The 19004-nt window shown below is 27.0% G+C and overlaps 1 protein-coding gene across 1 annotated transcript in view; it reads left to right on the forward strand.

Moving 5' to 3' along the window:
• The first annotated feature begins 5070 nt into the window (after positions 1-5070).
• Positions 5071-19004, forward strand: part of LOC139427053 (uncharacterized) — a 149287-nt gene continuing 135353 nt past the window's right edge. The window contains exon 1 of the mRNA XM_071187571.1: positions 5071-5194. The gene's annotated coding sequence lies outside the window, so the exon portion shown is untranslated. The remainder of the gene's footprint in view (positions 5195-19004) is intronic.

Genomic DNA, 19004 nt, shown 5'->3' on the forward strand with positions numbered 1-19004 from the left:
TAGTCTGAGGTATCTGGTACCAAGCGCTCACCAACTGGTCCTGCAATTCCCTCACATTGCAAGGGGCTAGCGTGGCAGCACGAATTTGGTTTTCCTAGTAGGACCAGAAATGCTCTATTGGATTAAGGTCAGGTGAATTTGGGGGCCAAGACATGACTTGAAAGTCACTGGAATGTTCCTCGAACCAATCCATGACGATTCGACCCTTATGACATGGTGCATTATCCTGTTGGTAAACATCATCCCCCGCTGGAAAAACTGTTGCCATGAATGGGTGAACTATGTTCAAGTAGCTTACAGACGTCAGGGATTGTTCTATGAGGATTATGGGTCCTAATGTGCCCCATGAAAACATTGTTCCTGGGTGAGAAACCGTGAAAAAGTGGGCGAGCCCATTGTTATAGATAGAGGGTGGTCATAATGTAATGGCTCTTCGGTGTAGTTTGTATATATAAATGTATAAAAAGTAAGAAAAAACTTACAAATTTGAGTTGCTATTTATATTGTGTGAAACGAGATTAATAATGAACAAGAAAAAAATCGAGCAATTTGTTAACCTTCAGGCTTTATTTCAACACTGAACTGTTAAAGCTGTTAATGGTGAAGAAGTGCTTGTTTCTTATTACATATGGAAATTATCTAAACTAACTCTTTTGTTTAAAGCGTAAAAATTGAACATTTAATGCTTAATTTGCGTATTTTAGAGATCATGTTTTCAAATCCCCGCTAATCAGAAGACAGAAAACTTCGAATTTGCCATCCCATTTTTTCCCGGGATTTTTTCCTGAGAAAGGGCCTTGTTTTGCTTGAAATAAGGCGCAATCCCATCAGTAGTGTAACATTTGACTCTTTTATTTTATAACTATTTAATAACTATTTAAGAGTCTTCACCCCCGAGTAAAAAGTATAAAAAGTTTGAACTTAAGTAAGTAAAAAATAGATTAAAAAAAAATCGGCATCTATTAAGCTGAGTAAAACTAATCGACAGTGCGTGTCCTCGGGACTGGGTATAGCAGCATATCTGTGAACTTGCTAATCAATAAATTTGCAGTAAACAATGTTTAAAATTCCATAATTTGTTACACAGCAATTAACAGCTTTTTTTTTCATGTTCTAATTTTATTATATTACTAGGCAATAATTCTCAACTTTTTTTATTTTATTTATTAACATATTTATGTTCCTTTATTTATTGATTACTTTTAATTGTAATTGTAAATCAAATTCAGAAAACACGCTTTGAATTTTTCCTTGCATCGAATAAAATTATTCTCGTTATTGAACATTTTGTAACATTTTTCGAACTTAATATGAAATATGTTTTGATACACGGGATCGCATCCGAAAAATTTATTTCTTTCATTTTCGAAAAATGTATCTTACTAACCACCATTGGAAATTAGTAAAAAAATGCTGTTCATAAATTGGTAAAAAAATACTTTTAGTTTAGCTTTTAACACAATAAATATTTTATTTTCATGAAAATTTAAAAAAATTTCAAATTATTAATTAATGAAAATTATTTTTGAATTAAAATTAATTAATTGCTTTTTTAAATTAAATTAAAAATTTTCAAAATTAATATTTTTTAAATTATTTTAATAAATTAATATTAATAAATTAAATTTTTAAAATTATTTTATTGAATTAATATTAATTAATTAAATTTTTTAAATTATTTTAATAAATTGATATTAATTAATTAAAAATTTTAAGTTATTTTAATAATACGTATTACATTTTGATGATTATTTCGTTAATTATTATTTTGTTATTTACAGTAAATATAAAGAGTGCGTAATCCATTATATTTCCTAGAAACATTTTAAAATGATTAGTTTCCGAAATGCAATTTATCTGATGAATTGATAAATTCATCAGCTCTGGATAAAGACATAACTCTTTCGCAAAGCACAGAGCTTCTACGTTTAGGATCTCACACTACTTCAAAGCATAAAATTACAGCGCATGCGTTATCGAATTGCCTTCGATTGAGTAAATCGCCAAGAAATACTCTCAAAAAATCTGTCGCCAAAAAGAGTTCTTTTGAAATTACTAATAATTGTTTTGATATTTAGTTAAATAATAAAATGCATTTATGTGATTAATAGTTTTTACGAATAATTGAGTCATTAATTTTGATTAATTTCTTTTATTATAAGCGTAATGCTAGTTTTCGTTGTTAAAATAATGATATATAATTTCATTTCTAATTGCTAACCCATTGAAAGATAACGTTCCCATTAGCTTCCTTTCAAAAAGAAAGATCTCAAGAAAAGATCAAAAGAAAGCAACTCAATTATTTCGTTTTTTAAAAGTCATGAAGGAGAAACAACACTTTTTTGTTCTCCATAGTATGCATAATAATAATCTACTGAGACTTTAACAACACAAGGGGAAATCAGCACTAAAACATGTGAAATCGGTCTAAGCATAAATGCTCTACCAACTCTTTCCTTAAGGTATTTTGATTTAGTACAAAATGTTATGTTTTCATAACTGTTGTTCTGAACCTGATACTTTAACATAAATTTACATTCGTTTCCAAGCATTCAATTAGGCAATTTTTTTAAAGTGTAAATTGCAATGCACATAAATTAATTAAAAAAATACACGCAATTGACATGTATTTAATAGAAATAAGCCTTAGCTAACTTTAAAGAGGTTTTTCTCAAAACAGCATTTTTCATCATCATCGAGTTGGTTAACTTCAGTTTTTATTCGAAATAATTTAAAAATTTAAATACATGAATTATACTTATTAATATTTCGTGCTTGAAATTATCGTTGCATTTTTTATTTTAATAAATTTTGTTATAAAATAATAATTTGTTTTGATATTTTTAATGTAATATGTCATCAATTGCTCCAAAGTAATTTAACAACTTTGAGTGAAACAAAAATTACACCAATAATAGATAAACCTTTGATTTCATAAGTAAATCAAATAAGCTTAACAGTATATTTGTGTTTAACTGTCTAACAGTTTAAAAATAACTAATATAGTTTCTATGAAGGAGTTTTGATTGTATTTTTATTTAGGGCTTAATTTTCTAATAAAATAAAAATTTCTAGGGCATTTTCAGTTTATTAAGTTGTCATTTTTTTTCAAAATTTTTTAAAAGCTATACTATATGAAACAAAAAGTGCATCAATCACAGACAAACTGTTAAATTTTTAAGTAAATCGAATAAGCTTATCAGTGACTTGATAATTTAACAGTAAAACTATTACTAATATAGTTTTTGTTTCATTTAAATGCATTCTTAATTGTATTTCTAGTTTTTGAATAATTTGCTGTTAAAATAATAATAACATATTTGATTCAATGTGCAATCATTTTGTTTAAAATCGTTAAATATTAATCTACGGGAAACGAAAATTACACTAAATATAGATAGAATGTCAAGTTAATAAATGTTTTTAGAGAAAAATTTTATGTCATCTACTATTGTACCAACATAAGACTTTTTAATTAAAACACAGTTTAAAATATGTACAATAATGCTATTGATTGAAATGCTATTGATTCTTTGATCAATAAATTTGCTTAAAAAAACAAGCCATTTCAAAACAGACAATCACAGTGATGTTTAAAAGTACGCTTAATTAAACAAACAGTGTTATTTATTACGTTGAAATTGATCAGACGAAAATTTATTTTTGAATAGAAATTTTTTAAAATTTTAAATTTTCTAAATATTTACGGAAAAGTGTTAACTTTTATGTCTGAGAATGTATTTTTCTTTACAAACTATACAAAAATAAATATAAAAATGTTTATTTCAAATTCTATGAGTTTCCAGTACATTAGCAATCAATTATAATTTTCAAACTCAACGAAGATTTTTTTAACATATTTATTTAAGCGTTATGATTATGAAAAAACGCTTACTTTTTTGACTTAATCAGTTTGACTTACTGACTGATCTGCTTAAGCAAATTTTATGGAAACAGAACTTCGAGGGAATTTACAAACTTCATCTAAAGTCTCACTACGTTAAATGTTTACAGATTATTACCTTTGTTGAAATAAAACAATTTAAAAGTTATGATAAATATTTTAACTAATTTAAAGCATTAACAATAACTGGTAATTTTAAATTCCTAGGATGTATAAATAAGATAGCATTTTTATGCCTCATATGATTATTTTCAAAATAAATAAATAAATAAATAAGTACAAAAATAAAGAAAAACACAAAATAAATTTAAAATCAATAATGATTAGTTTTTATCTCACCAGTTTACAAAGTTTAACATTTTACTTATTGCTCAAAAATTAAAAATATGTTTGTTTAGTCTTATAGCATTGTATTCAGATGTTTAGTCAATCTACCGTAAGAACACGATTGACCTTCGGAAATGGCTCATTGACGCGTGGATATCATTGCACTGAAGAATCGTTGTTGATACAAAACTTTTTCCCTATCATAAATTTCTTTAAATGTGATTGGATGTAACCTAATGGACTCGCACCATGATCAACCATCTTCTTAAAGAGAATGGTTTATAATTACTTTTGATGTAATTTGGTTAATGTAATTAGCATTCATGTGTTGTCCATAGCAAAACTATCAGTCGATAAAAAGTCGATTAATCGATACGTTTTTTTGGGGGATTAAATGATTTAAAAATTATGATAGAAAATTAACCAATCCTTATTTCTAAATCATTATATTTCTGAAAGTATAGATAGATATTTAGATATTTTGCCTTTTTTGAATATTAGTAAGTAAAATATGAATTATTCTCTTGCAATTTTTTTGGACAATCACAAAAAAAAAATTAATTTTCTTAATTCTGTCAAGCGAATCTTTATTTCACACTGCCCAACTACATTAATATTCTAGCCAAACAGCGAAATGTTTTCTTGCATATTAATATAAAATTTAAAATAGACAGGTTAAGAAACCTTGAGCAAGTGGATTTTTTTTTTATTTTGACCAGTGCCAAAGAATTATTTCAAACTTTTGTGAAACCAAAAATCAAATTATAACTGTTGAAAATTCCCTCGCCAAACAAATTCGTTTAAAATGGAAACCTTTTCCCCCTGGTATCCGGAGGTATATAACTTGGCGCTGTCGGCACTACTATTAGTACCAGCTCTCCGTGAGCAGCGAATTCCTTCTAAGAGTGGGAAACTAGAACGTTTCGATAACTTTTCGTCTGTCACGGGAGAAGAAATCAACAGGTAGGTTATTAAGCACATATTTACTGACATAAATATTCTACTTGTGTTTTTTTGTGTGATGATTTATTATGTAAGTATTAAAGTTAATGATCTAATGTCATTTAAATCAGGAAAGAGTTTCGAAAACTTTGTTTTGTAAGTTTTGAAAACAAACGAAATTTCAGGAAAAAGTTTTTGTCCGTTTTTGTTATAAGTTTTTCATGTATGCATTGAAGATATATCAATAAATTATTTATACATGTGTAAAAAAATCGAAAGCAAATATTTCAACAATAAAAATTTAAATAATTATGCATTATTCGAATGTTTTTTTCAGATATATATTTACTAACTTGTCTTCTATATAAGGTTATTTTTTAGATTTAAGTTTTAGTATTGTGAAGGGTATAAATGTCGAGAGTTATTATCAGTTTTATGGTTAGGTACCGTTATTACATAACCATAAAAAGTTAATGAACTAAATCATTCTAACTGTGAAAAAGGTTGAACTCATGCTTTAAGAGTTTTTGAAATTGTTAGGTGGTAATTTAAGCAGCTGTTTTATGAGTAAGGGACTAAATTTATATTTGTCAAAGCATTCTTTGATCTGGATATTGAATCTTGTCAATGGAAAATATTATTCAAAGTAGTTCAAAAATTATAATGTGGGGTAAAAAAATCAAATTAGTTTGAAAAAAAAAATAGAATTTTTAAACAGCTGGAGTAGACCAAAAACTTCATTTAAAAACTAAGGAATGAAGCAATATTGCTCTTGAAATGAAAGTATGGAGTCTGATACTAAGTAAGATTTGTTTCGTTTATTATATTCATTTAAATTTTAAATTTTCTTAGACAATATTATTATTTTAAGAAAAATATAATATCCAAGCATTTTTTGAATTAAGAAAGGTTAAATGTACTTAAACTAAATTAAGAGAATAATATTAAAAGCTGAACTTATGCTTTACCACTAAACAGTTTTCAAATTGTTTGCTGTAAATTTAAAAAAAAAAAGAGGCTTTATAAGTAATAGATGTCTTATGAGTAAATATTTATTTTCGGAAAAGTAATTTATGAACTCGTAAACTGTTTAATTCTATCAATGGGAAATATTATCAGAAGTATTCCAAACCAAACAACATAGGTCAAAAAATCATGTTATTTAGAAAAAGTTAAAATTTTTAATACTACAGGAGTAGATAAAAAAATTTCCGTCACTTTTGAAACCACGGATTGAAACAAGGGTGCCAATGCGTTTTACCGTAATTTTATCTGGAATTTTTTACTGTGTACAAATAAAAGAAAGTCTTATAATAACTACACTTTATCTAGTTCACTATTATATTTAAGTTTCACAATTTGAAATAAATATTGTTATTTTTTTTTTTTAAATTCTTTAATTATTTTTCTTATTATGCTAAACTAAATTCATTTAAAGCTATATTATGGCAACAAATTGCAAAAAACCAACTTAAATTCAAATAATTTAGTAATCATACAGTTTTTCAGCTATTGCTAAGATTTAGCAAACTTTATTCGAAGTGTGATTTATGTTTTTGAAATGAGAACAGTTGATAAATGGAGTTCTTAGACTCAGATAACTGTTCCTGATTTTCCATAATATCATTACTATTTCTATGAATTGGAAATGCCTCAAAGTAATCTTTATTTGTTAAAGAACAATGGATTTTTTTACTTCTTCTATCATGATTTTCAAAAGTAACGTCAAATTTGTAGTCTTTATCAAAATATTCTGTTAGAAGCTTCCTTCAATTCATACATCTTAGTAATTGTAAAATACACAAAGAAATTTTAAGGGTCATTTTAGTTTATTTAGATACTCTAAAGCTTTTTTAAGGGATCTTAAATTCAAAATTCTTATTTCATATACTTATAACATCTTTTCATTTTAAAATTTTAAGTCTTACATCTTAAAATCATCGTTAAAATGATTTTCTGCTATGATCTCTAACTTATATTTCTGTTGTTTTAACTCAAATATTTTTGCTTAAACCTGTTGTTTGTTAAATCTTCCTCAGAGGTTTTTGAAAAATTATTTTCAGTTATATTTTCTAGTGTTGATTTATATATCCTTTCAAATTGCATTTCATACAAACCGTTTTAAAAAAATAATACTTATGTATTCAAGTAATTCATATTTGTAAAGATAAGTCATATAACGTAATTGGTGAGTTTTTCTATTTCTCCCATAAGTTGCTTTAAGAAACGACTCATACAAATTTGTATTTTATGAAAGCATATAAGTGATATAAGAAGAAAAAATTATTAAACTGCATTTTTGCTTTGTCGGAGAAGTGTATTAATAGTGTAATGAATTGGAGTAGAAATTATGCTGGAAAATAGGGTCGAATAGTCAATAATCCGTAGAGATTTTCTGCGGACTCGCTATTTAAAGCCTGTGACTAATATCATTATAGTTATTAGAAATGAAATTAGCTTAAAGAAATAAAAACAAATAATATCTCCTTGCCGAAAACATTCTTTGCCCATTATAGACGATTTTACACCTCATCTTGTATCCTTAAACAACGCGAAACAGAAAAAATTACAAAAAAAGTTGAAGATTTAAAAAAAAGTTTTGGATAATTTTCAGAAAAATATTGTTTTAGTTTTTTAACAATATTTAATGAACATGTTTTGATAAATACTCGTTAAATTTATTCTTTAATAATTTTTTTTTATTGTAAGTAACATTATTTGTTTGCTTATCATTCACTAATCATTTATTTAATCATTCACTATTTACCACAGAATTCATGAAAGAGTTTGAAAAAAAAAGGAAGGAAACTTTTTGATTTTCTGCAAAAATATTAAATAATGAAATGGAGTAGCAAGAATATGAAATGGAATAGCAAGACCATGTCATAAAAATTAATTATTCGGTTAAATTTACTTTCCAGTTTTACACTCAAAAGGATTTAAAAAATATAAATAAATGTAAGCATCATTTTCTTTTACTATTATTTTTGTAATGAAATGGGTTAATGTATACATATTTGTTTCTTTACTTGATACATGAAAAAGCTAAATTTGTAAAGTATCCACCGGGTATATTACCCTGAGAAAAATTATGTTTATAACTACTAGAATATGGTAGAATTTACCGCGTTTCTTGCTCTATGGGAATATAAAAACAGTCGCTAGTTTTTACAGAAGCACTTTCGTAATGATTTTGGTAAAATTAACTATAAAATATGGTTTTATAATAAGAGATAAAATTTGGACAATTTGAAAATTTTATCATGATACCTAAGACCATGGCATAAAAACCATTTATTCGATTAAATTTACTTTTCAGTTCTATATTTTTTACTAAAAGTGTGGTATTACGAACTATAATTTTGAAAACCTGAATTTCCGTTAAACCCTTACCATATGAACGAAAACAGTTACCCTATGAATGATCTAAATACCGTATATTTTTGATTTTTATTATACCAGTATTGTGGTTTTTTGTGCGGAAGCACTCCGAACTGTACAGGATAGTTAGTTTCATGTTTCGTATCCGTTGTATTGTTATTAAATAGTTATTTTACCCCTAATCGTAATTTGAGTTTGTTATAAGAAAATTAAATCTATCAAAACTCTAAATATTTGAAAATTGAAAAATTTTAGTAACTTTAAATGGCATATTTTGGTTAAATTAATGATTTGGTAATTATTTTATGGAATACTTGGTTAAGAGATGGAATTCCATTAAATAACAGATAGAGGATGGTTTTTATTTAAAGTAAAATAAACAAAATCATCCTTAAAATGTTACATTTGACAATTTTATTCATGTTTATGTGATTACTTCTTTTCATATTTTGCGCATCTAGACATCGTAGTTTCCTTTATGAAAAATTACGTGAAATATTTGAAAAAAAAAAATAAATGTCACTAGCCCAACGAAAGAAAATAGTTGCTTTCATTGAACCAATTAGTTTCTATGAATTACGGTAGTTTCTTTTATTTTTAAATATAGTATAATCTTAGTACAAGTCAATAAAATGCGTGAAACTATATTATGACCTTGATTCATAAATATGAAATTCTGCATTTATATTTATGGCTAACAGTGACCAAAGAAAATCATTTTAAACGTACTGTGAACTACAGTATCCATCTATATGGAATAAGTTAGATCATTTTGTAATTACAAATCAGATACACCGCCATTTTGTTGTACTATTCGAAAATGCTGTAAAATAAGAGCTTAGATTTAATTTCCATGGTTGAGCTACAAGCCTATTCATAGCAGCTTTGACTGGTTCATTGGAGGTATGACATCATATGATTAAATATTACTGTTTTAAGACAGTTTCAGTAGTAACAACCTAAAATCTATTAACGCCTCACTGATATCTACAAATTGTGTTCCTTGAAAAAATTAAACAAAAATACAAAACTTATACCTTTTGTACAGAAACTACCAGTGTGAATTAATTAATAGCAAGATGAGGATTTTAAAAATTCATAAAGTATAAGTTATAAAATATAAAAATTCATAAAGTATTTAAAAATTTAAACATGGTCATTATAAATTCGTAAGTAGTGAAGTGCCTGTTTTGAATTGTTACAAAGTGATAACTAACGAAGGAGCGGTCCATAGATAGCTTTTCTTTATAAACGTAGAATTATTTATTATTCATTGTAACCATAGGAATTGAAGAGATTGCATATTGTAAGAAATTACGATAAAATTGCAATCCTCAGTTTGCCGGTATCTACTAACGTAAAATCACTTTTACGGTACATTTTACAGTACCTCAACTTCAACGGAAAAATCATTGAATCACTCTTATTAAATAGTTACGATTGTGAAAATGACTGTAAAATATTTTACCGTAAAAGCAGAGTTTATGATGAAATTCTTTTTATGAATGATGAACCCAAAGTGCCGGTACTTTATACTGTAATTTGATTCGGAATTTTTTGCACCACATTTAATTCTTCTAGAGAAGTATTTAACACTCAGAATATATTAATTCGTTTATCATATAATAATTGCAAAGTAATTACAAAAATTGAATTTTTTTATTTTAAAAAAATGAACATGTTTAGCGGACCAGAAATGCAGTCAAATTATGAAAATTATTTAATATGAGTATCAGGTGAATATGAATAATTACTAAACAAATATTTTTATCGTCTTTTTTTTTTGTTAAGCTAAATAATGGTATTTTTTTTAATAGATTTGTTTAATCTTTTCATAAAAGCTTTATATACGCGTTTTTGTACTATTTTAGTATATTAATGATCCCACACTAATCAATAAATAATACTAAAACACGTCCTAAATTTTAAAAAAAAGCAGTTAAATTCTAGCTAAATATTTTAAGATCCATAAAATCATGACTTTTTACAGCATTACTTTTAGTTTATTCGAAATGTTGAAGTACACAAATTTTAATTCTTTATTAAAAACTTTATCAAATTATTTCTCTTTCATATATGACAAAAAAGAAGTGTTTCCTGAAACTAAAGTAAATTTTTTAACTAAAATGTTTGATGTTCGTTTAATCGGTTTAAGTGATCTGTTCGTGTTGGATTCTGCAAAAGAGAAAAGATAAACATTTTCTTCATTTATTTTTACCTTAGCAGCACAAATCTTTTTATCAGAGAAAATCTTTTACTAATATTGTACCACCAACAAATTATTTGTAAAGATTTGTGCCCATTCTTTGTAACAGTTTAAATTAAATTGTTTTGACAATTTTCTTTTAAAATATTTTAACAATGCAGTGTTGTTCAAAGAATAGCTTTAAAAATAAAATAATTTCTCCTGTAATGATTTGGAAAATAAGATATTAACTAAAATGTAGATAAAGTGAATTATTTTAATATTAAAACATTATGAGCAAATGTAGCTTTCTGATGGAAATTACATTATCTTCTTTTGTGTTGCAATAAAGACTTTTAGTTTATATTTTAGAATTCTTGTTAAAAATGAAGACAAGACAGAAAAATCTACTAATTAAATGTCACAAATTATTGCTTAAGAGAGTTGGAAAAAAATTATATCAAAATCTGATAAATTAATATTGAGGAAGGTGTAACTAAAATAAATAACGCATGTTTGGTTGTCAGAGGAAAAAGATAGGAGATCAGAAACAATTCTCCAAAACATACTGAAGTTTTATCCAATATTTTAATTAGTTTTGATGCTTTTATAACCTCTTTACAATCGATTTTTAGATTTTGATTGCATTTTGATTTTTGCATCATTTAAATATTAATTCACGATAAACGATCGCTAGAACATGCTCTGATTCATTTACGTTTCTGGTAAGGATTTCAAAAATATGTAATAATAGCTAAAGGTATGTTTAACTCAGAATAATTTAATCATAAGAACTTAGATACCCTTAACAGAGTCTTTGATTTACACTGTAAAAAAATTCGGACCAAATTATTCTAAAAAGTTCTGACACCCTGAGTGCAGCGTCCGAAAAATCCATTTTACCATAAGTTCCATTTCTACCGCAAAATTTTATACATTATCTTTTTGCAGTGATATTTATTTAATGAGTCAGTTATTTTACAGTAAATATTAAATATAAAATTCAATAAAATTTGAATATAAAAATGACGGTGTATCAGATTTTTTGTTCCGTTGAACTTTACGGTAAAAATTAATTTTATTATAAAGAAAAATACTGGCAACCTGAGCATCAGAATTTATTACCGCAATTAGATTCGGAATTTTTCACAGTGTGCTTAAAGTCTTTATGAAATGAAATATGAAAGTATAATTACTGAAAAATATATAACCATGCTTTTAAAATCATTTCTTATACACGTATGCGTGCTTTATTTCTTATGCATCTATGAGTCAGTTAAGTTTGCCATACACTGTTGGAAATTCTGGATCAAATTCTGCTATAAAGCACCGGCACTATGGGTGAGTCATCAATGAAATCCATTTTACCGTAAACTATTATACAGTAATTTTTACAGTAATAGTTATTTAAATCGAGTGATTCAGTGATTTTTCGAGAATTATTACTATAAAAACTGCGGTACGTGAGATTTTTGCTCCTTAACATGTTCCGGTAAAGATAGATTTTACGTTGGAAGTACCCGTCCCCTGAGTGCCAGTACTTTTTAGCTAAATTTGATCTGGGAATTTTGCAGTGCAATTGTAGTTTGCAACTACACCAGGCGGTAATTTAAACGTGTTGTATTGTATTAAAAGCATTTTTCAAACTATTGTCCATAGTTACTCAAGTTCTATCGAAGTGATTAATTTTTCCTGATTTTTAACTATTTAGTATAGCTGCAGGTCACTTGATCAAGAAATATAAAATAGAATGCAGTTTGGAGAAATGTATAAATTATCCTAAATTAATGAATCTAATTTACTCAATAATAAATGATACTATTTAGCTAGAATTTCTAAAATAAATCTTAAACCAAGTGACTAAAAAGGAACACATTATAATTCGACTATTTATATAGCAATGATATGTAAAGTCGATTAATGAAGAGTGTGATATTATATTTATTATACTGTTTTATTTAGATTTATAGTTTTGTTATTGTATTTGTTGAATACTTTTTTGCGTTAGGTACTATTTCAGCATAAAACATCTACAGCTATATTTCTTGTGTTTCAAAAACATAGTTATTGACATAAATACTTTGCTTTGATTATATTTGTGTTTAAAAAGAAGCATTTGTGCATTGTGCATTTTGCATTGAAAAAAGAAATTGTCCTATAAATGTAACTCGTAGTGCTAAATTCTATATTATGAAACTTTTAATTTTTTAATTAATTTTTAACTTTAAGAAACACAAATTTTGTTTAAAAAGAAAGGAAAAAATTAAGCATAAAAATTTAATTTTTATGCACATTTTGTAACAAATAGTACATGAAATTAAAAACAGATCATAACAAGACAAATGTTTAATTTGTGGCTGTTCTGTTACATGACCAATAATGAATCGGTAATCAAGTTCCTCCCACACTTTTCTTTTTCTTAACTGTCAATGATTTTAATGCTGAACAAAATCATTATTTAAGTTCTTGCAGTGTTTTTGACATTGGTGATACATTTGCGATGTTTTTGACGCAATTCCATAAAAAGACAAGCACAAGGAAGGTTAAAACCCGGTGTCTTGGAAGCTAAGTAATCCAGAGTACGTATCATTCACACGTCTAAGATCTCCTTATAAACTACCAACGACAAAAAAATCTGCAAGAACTTAAGGAACGCATTAGTGTAGCATTAGGAATCATTGACAGTGTGAAACTACAAAATGTGTGAAGTGAACTTGATTACATATTAGATGTTTGCAGTGTAACAAAAGGACCACAAACCATTTTTAATTAAAAAAAATCTTGATATGATTTTCTGTAATTTCTTTTAACACTCATTAGATTTTGTGTACTAGTTTTAAAAATATAAATATTTAGAGCCCGTTCCTTCATTTGTGTATTAAAATCTACTTTGAAATTAAATAGCTGTATATAATTAAATATCTTAAATCTATCACGGTTTCAAAGATGCATGAAGAATAGCTTCTAATTAAAGAGAATTTCTAATCATTTAACGAACATCTGTGTAAATCAGGATGCTTACAACGATCTATTTATCACAGATAATTACAATTTATTTGGTTGACCAAGAGACTAAATAGAAAGATGGAATCATTAGTAAGCTTGTCCGCCAGACTCACACCAGGTTAGCATGCATATAATTAAACTGGATATTGATAGAATCAGAGTCTTTAAGCTATTAGGAAATCTAAGGGAAGTTTAAATAATCTTTTAAGTATTATCTATTATCTGAAACATGTATGGGTAGTAATTATGATTGAGGGAATAATAACTACGTGATGAATAGACTAGTAACACTAGTTTACAGTGCTTCAGAATGTTATTAATTAGTTAACATTGAATTAAAGAACAACATAATTGAATCAGCTGACAAAACATCAATGAAAATAAGTCTTACACAACATATTATCACTTTAATTTTTGTTTGCTTGTGCAATTAGAAATTATGCTGTCAATATATAGAAAAAAATATAGATTGGTTCATTCTTTCAAATGTTTTTTAAAAAGACTACATAAAATTATTCATTTTTAATTACGTAAATGAGGTATTAAGAATCAAATTATTTTTTCAAAAAGTAATTTACATTTATAAGAATTGTGGTTCGAATATTTTAAAGAAGTCATAATATAAACCTAAACTTTAATGTTCAAAAAGATATTAAAAAAGAATTCGTTATTTTTATGAAAATCATTTTGAATAGTTTATTAATACCATGATTATTCAATAATTAGGGAAGAAATTTTTTTCATTAATTTATAATCATTTCCTTCGCTTATGCATAAGATATCATTTTAGGTTTTCAATGAATTAAATGAAAAATTATTTTTAATATTATTTTGAATATTCTTTTGTTGCGTTGCGTAATTATTTTCAAAAAATGATTGCTAAAGTGATACATGTTTAATAGAAACGTGCAAACATGTGAAACATATAATAGAATATCATTATGTAAAGAAAATGGAGCAAATTCGATTCTTTTGCTTAAGGATTTTCAATGTCTTAAGTGTGCTGACTACATTAATGCATTTCTGACATTCTATGGACCATCCGACTGGTTCTGCATACAAAAGGTTCTGGATTCAAATTCCGAACAAGACATGGATGTTCTTTAATTTCTCTGTACTACTTATCTTTACTGTGAGAGCAACGTTGACCCACCTATTATGGTACCCCAGAAAGAGTGGCCAACAAATCTGCTCTAATATGCCTGAATTGAGGAATGAGATAAAATGGACCACTGAAATGCTAAATAAAGGAAACAGAGAAAATTATAAAAACAAAGAGGTGTGAAGATAGAAACTGGGTTTAATTGCACTCTATTTGATAGGATTTGATTTTGAAAAAAATAAAAATTTGTTGCTTAAAAAAGCGTTTATTTAGAAATAATAAGAATTTCAACAGCTCTTATGTTGCATTTTTTACGCTGCTTAAACAGGCAAAATATGGATGAACCGATGTTCCAAAATGTAATCAATAATTGTAAATATGGCTTAAGGAAAAACGAAAAGCTGCAGAATTGTTCAATTTGATACGTTCTGTTTAGGAAACTAGGGTATGTCATAGCTGCCAACTCTTCCGGTTTTCCCGGAAGATTTTATTTTCATATTTAAAGTGCTAGCGAAATTCATGTTATTTCACTAAACTTTTTTAATTATAATAATAATTTTAAATCAGTTTGACCACCACTAGATATAAATAATTGCAACAAATATATAAAAGCATATTAGTTCTTACGATAGCGAATTTCAACCTGATTAAAATATAGATATATTTTTGAGGAAGATAGTTTTTCGGCAATTGTTTTACTACCACTTGGAAAATCCATTCTCGAAAAGAGTGAATGTGGGCAGGTATGGTATGTAAAGCAAATTCTAAAAATAAATACGAAGTTTGTCTACAGCTTGGACAACTTTCTTAGACTAATAATAGAACAGTGTATTTTTATAAAAACTATAATTTATATCAACAGTGAAAATAAAAATGAAAACAATTCAAACAAATAATCCAGAAGAAATAGTCTTACAATTTTTTTTAATAATTTCAGTCAGAAGCATTATCTGTTGATGTGGTTTGTAATAAATTTTTAACTTTCTTTAGAATAAATTCCTAAGGCCTTTAAACAAACCGCATCTTTGTCCCTTTTCGGTTTTCACCAATTTAATTCTTAAAACTAATTTGTATTTTTGCAGCTTCAGTGATTACAAACCAACCCCCTTAGAATCAAAGAAAGAATTAAAATTGGTAAAATCTGTCATGGAACCAAATGGAAAAAAACCAAAACACTCTGAATAATTTTTGATCTAATGGTCGAATATTCCCGAACAATCACTCAATTCTTGGAATCTATATAATAGTTCCCCATTTCCTTCAAATTTTATATTTTTTCATTCAAAATTACACTTTTTAAAATGAAGTGAAAACTTGTATACTTCACAGTTAAAAATCTTTTCGATCATTATTAAAAAATATAAGGAAAAATAAATAATCATCAAAAATTATTTTCAGCATGGAATTATTTTTAAATAATCGAATTTCGTGATTCTAAGTAAAAATTTTTAAATTAGTTTAAAAATTCTAGAGACATGACGAAATACGAGAGAGTAAAATTAACGTTATGAGACCAAACATTAAAATGCTCTTCTAACGATATTTCCCAGATTGCGGCTACTCTCATATTTTGAGTGTCAGGAATCCAAATCCGTCGATAAAAAAAGGTATGTTTATTCAGAGAAAGTATGCTTTTGTGTCTAAATTCGTAGCTTAAAATATGGTGTGCATTAATTAATTAGTATATTTGATATCAACCCCTTAAGAGATTTATATTGATTTACAGTACATGTAGTCCAATCATTAGATCAAAAGTTTCATAAACCCTTCTGAATATTTATTTATTTATTGTATGCAATGTTGTACATTTTTTTAACTATTATGTGATAAATTAGAAATTCAAAATTCGTCAAAACTTCTGGGCAAAACAATTCTACGTAGTTTTTAAAAAAAGAACTGTGAGGCTTTAATGATTTAGATAATCTCGGTGGAAAGAAAAATAGAGTATTGTAGTAAAAATAATGTACACAAGTGTCCAGTTTTCCCCCGGACGGACATCTTCAGATACAGTTGGAATTCGTCATAATGGAAACATCGCTAGAAACAAAATGATTTTGATGATAGTGAATTCTGCTTTGTCATTCGTTAAATTACCTCAATTTTTTTCTTTCAATAAAATATCGTTCTCTTAAGTTTCAATGCTCTTAAAACATTTTGTTTCGATTCAAAATTATTTCTAAAATTGGGTCTTGTCTTTTGAATGACTACAATTGTATGCTATTTCTTATTCACCATTACATCAAATGGATTGTTTTTGTGAAATCGTCATTACGTTTCCTTTTTCTACATAATGCATTGTCGTTTTCTCCTTTGAGTCATTATCGACCGGCAACAAAATCACTGCTTATTTTTTTCTTATAAATCCTTTGCAATGAGAAATCATTATAAAATGACAATGCTGTTATAAACTTAAATAAGGGGGTATGCAAAAGGAGTAATACATTTTTTTAAATTTAAAAAATAATGTATTCCTTTTAAAAATAATTCTTTTCTGATAGTTAGCTCTAATTTAAAAAGTATTGAAAGTAAACTATTCGAAAGTTTTCCATCTAATGTTATTGAAAAAGGAGAAAATATTTGAATTGTTGACAAAACTACAAACTCTATAACAATACAATTTTCTACGTATTCCTATTTAGACTATGATGATTAATTTAACTAGTGAAAGAGGTATGTTTTTTTTTCGACTTTAAAGAAGAATGCTTTTTTTTTAAAAAAAAAACAGTTTTATAACGTTGGCGGCTATTATTTACAGCTGATATTGATTGACTTGAGCAGCAGATAAATATTAGAAGCTAAAAATATTTAACTAGAAGAATGTACAGTGACAAAATCTAAAATAAAATATATGCTAATAAAATTTTTATCTTAATGATCAGACTTTTGCTCATAAAGATTCAATAAAAGTAAAAAGATTTATCATTTTACATGGCAACCAACTCGTTCATGTACTTAAATACTATGCAACACAGTTAATACAGAACAATTTAGGTTCTCTACTGAGCCTGTCAGGAGCATATGCAAGTAAACGTATAGGATGCTTCGGAGAAAATACTAAATCTCTCTAATGTTTTTAGGGATGGAGCTTAAATATGCTATCTAATTAGTGCAGATGGTATTCTAGTTAAAAAAAATTCGACACATATATAATCTTTTTTTTTTTGAATAAATGTATTTACTTTTGAGAGATTCGGAATTTTCACACCTCAAAATACCATGCTCCTGACTAAGTTATATTGGAACTTTATTTTCCGGGTTGTTCCTGTATGTTTATGAACAGAAAGAAGCCTTTTACATAAGCATGTTTAAGATGCACTTTTTGAACTATTAGAATTGTCTGTTATAACATGAGAATTCGATCACTAAATCATAAATTATTTAGGTGCATTTTACTTTGATGTCCTGAACAGAGGTAGCATATTTTTAATGTGTTACTTGCCATTTCTACCGGATTAAATATTTTATTACCGTCGTTGAACAACAGACCCAATTTTTGGGTTTACGACTACTAAAGTTCAACTACGTAGAATTGTAATTTTGAACCCGATCCAGAAGACAAATGAACTCCTGGAAAATTTTTCGATGGAACTAAACCACATTTGCGTTACATGGAGAGGAAAACAACGAAACCCTCCCATGGTTAGTCCGACGGCTGAGGGACTTTAACCCCTGATCCTTTTACCACTGAGGATAGTTCACATCAGCACAGTGGTTGGTGCAAGCCGGATGCGGAATTCGTATCGACCAGCCATCGCTGGGATTCGGACCCAGTTCACCTCAATGGAAGGCGAATGATCTATCCCCTGAACCATCGCGGCTCCTCTACGGGATTAAATGCTTTAAGTGACTTTGTGCTTTAACTCTGATTATTAATTAAAAATAAGTATATTTCCATGTAGAGATAATAATTCCTACATTTGGTACTTAAACGTAACTGTATTGTAACTTCGTTCATTTATTTATATTTTTACATTAAAACGTTCGTCAAAATTTTAATTACTTGATATTCTTCAACACTGTAAAATTTTGTTTTCTTATTTCAGTCGGGGGTATTTATAAAGTTTATTTATATTCACGGAAGCGAGCAAAATTAGCTTCATAATTACTGAGTCAATTGCAACGAGAGAAATTTTTCTTGTAGTAATCTCTAGTGAGAC

This window comes from Parasteatoda tepidariorum, chromosome X1 (assembly GCF_043381705.1).
Source record: "Parasteatoda tepidariorum isolate YZ-2023 chromosome X1, CAS_Ptep_4.0, whole genome shotgun sequence".
NCBI classification, from domain to species: Eukaryota; Metazoa; Arthropoda; class Arachnida; order Araneae; family Theridiidae; genus Parasteatoda; species Parasteatoda tepidariorum.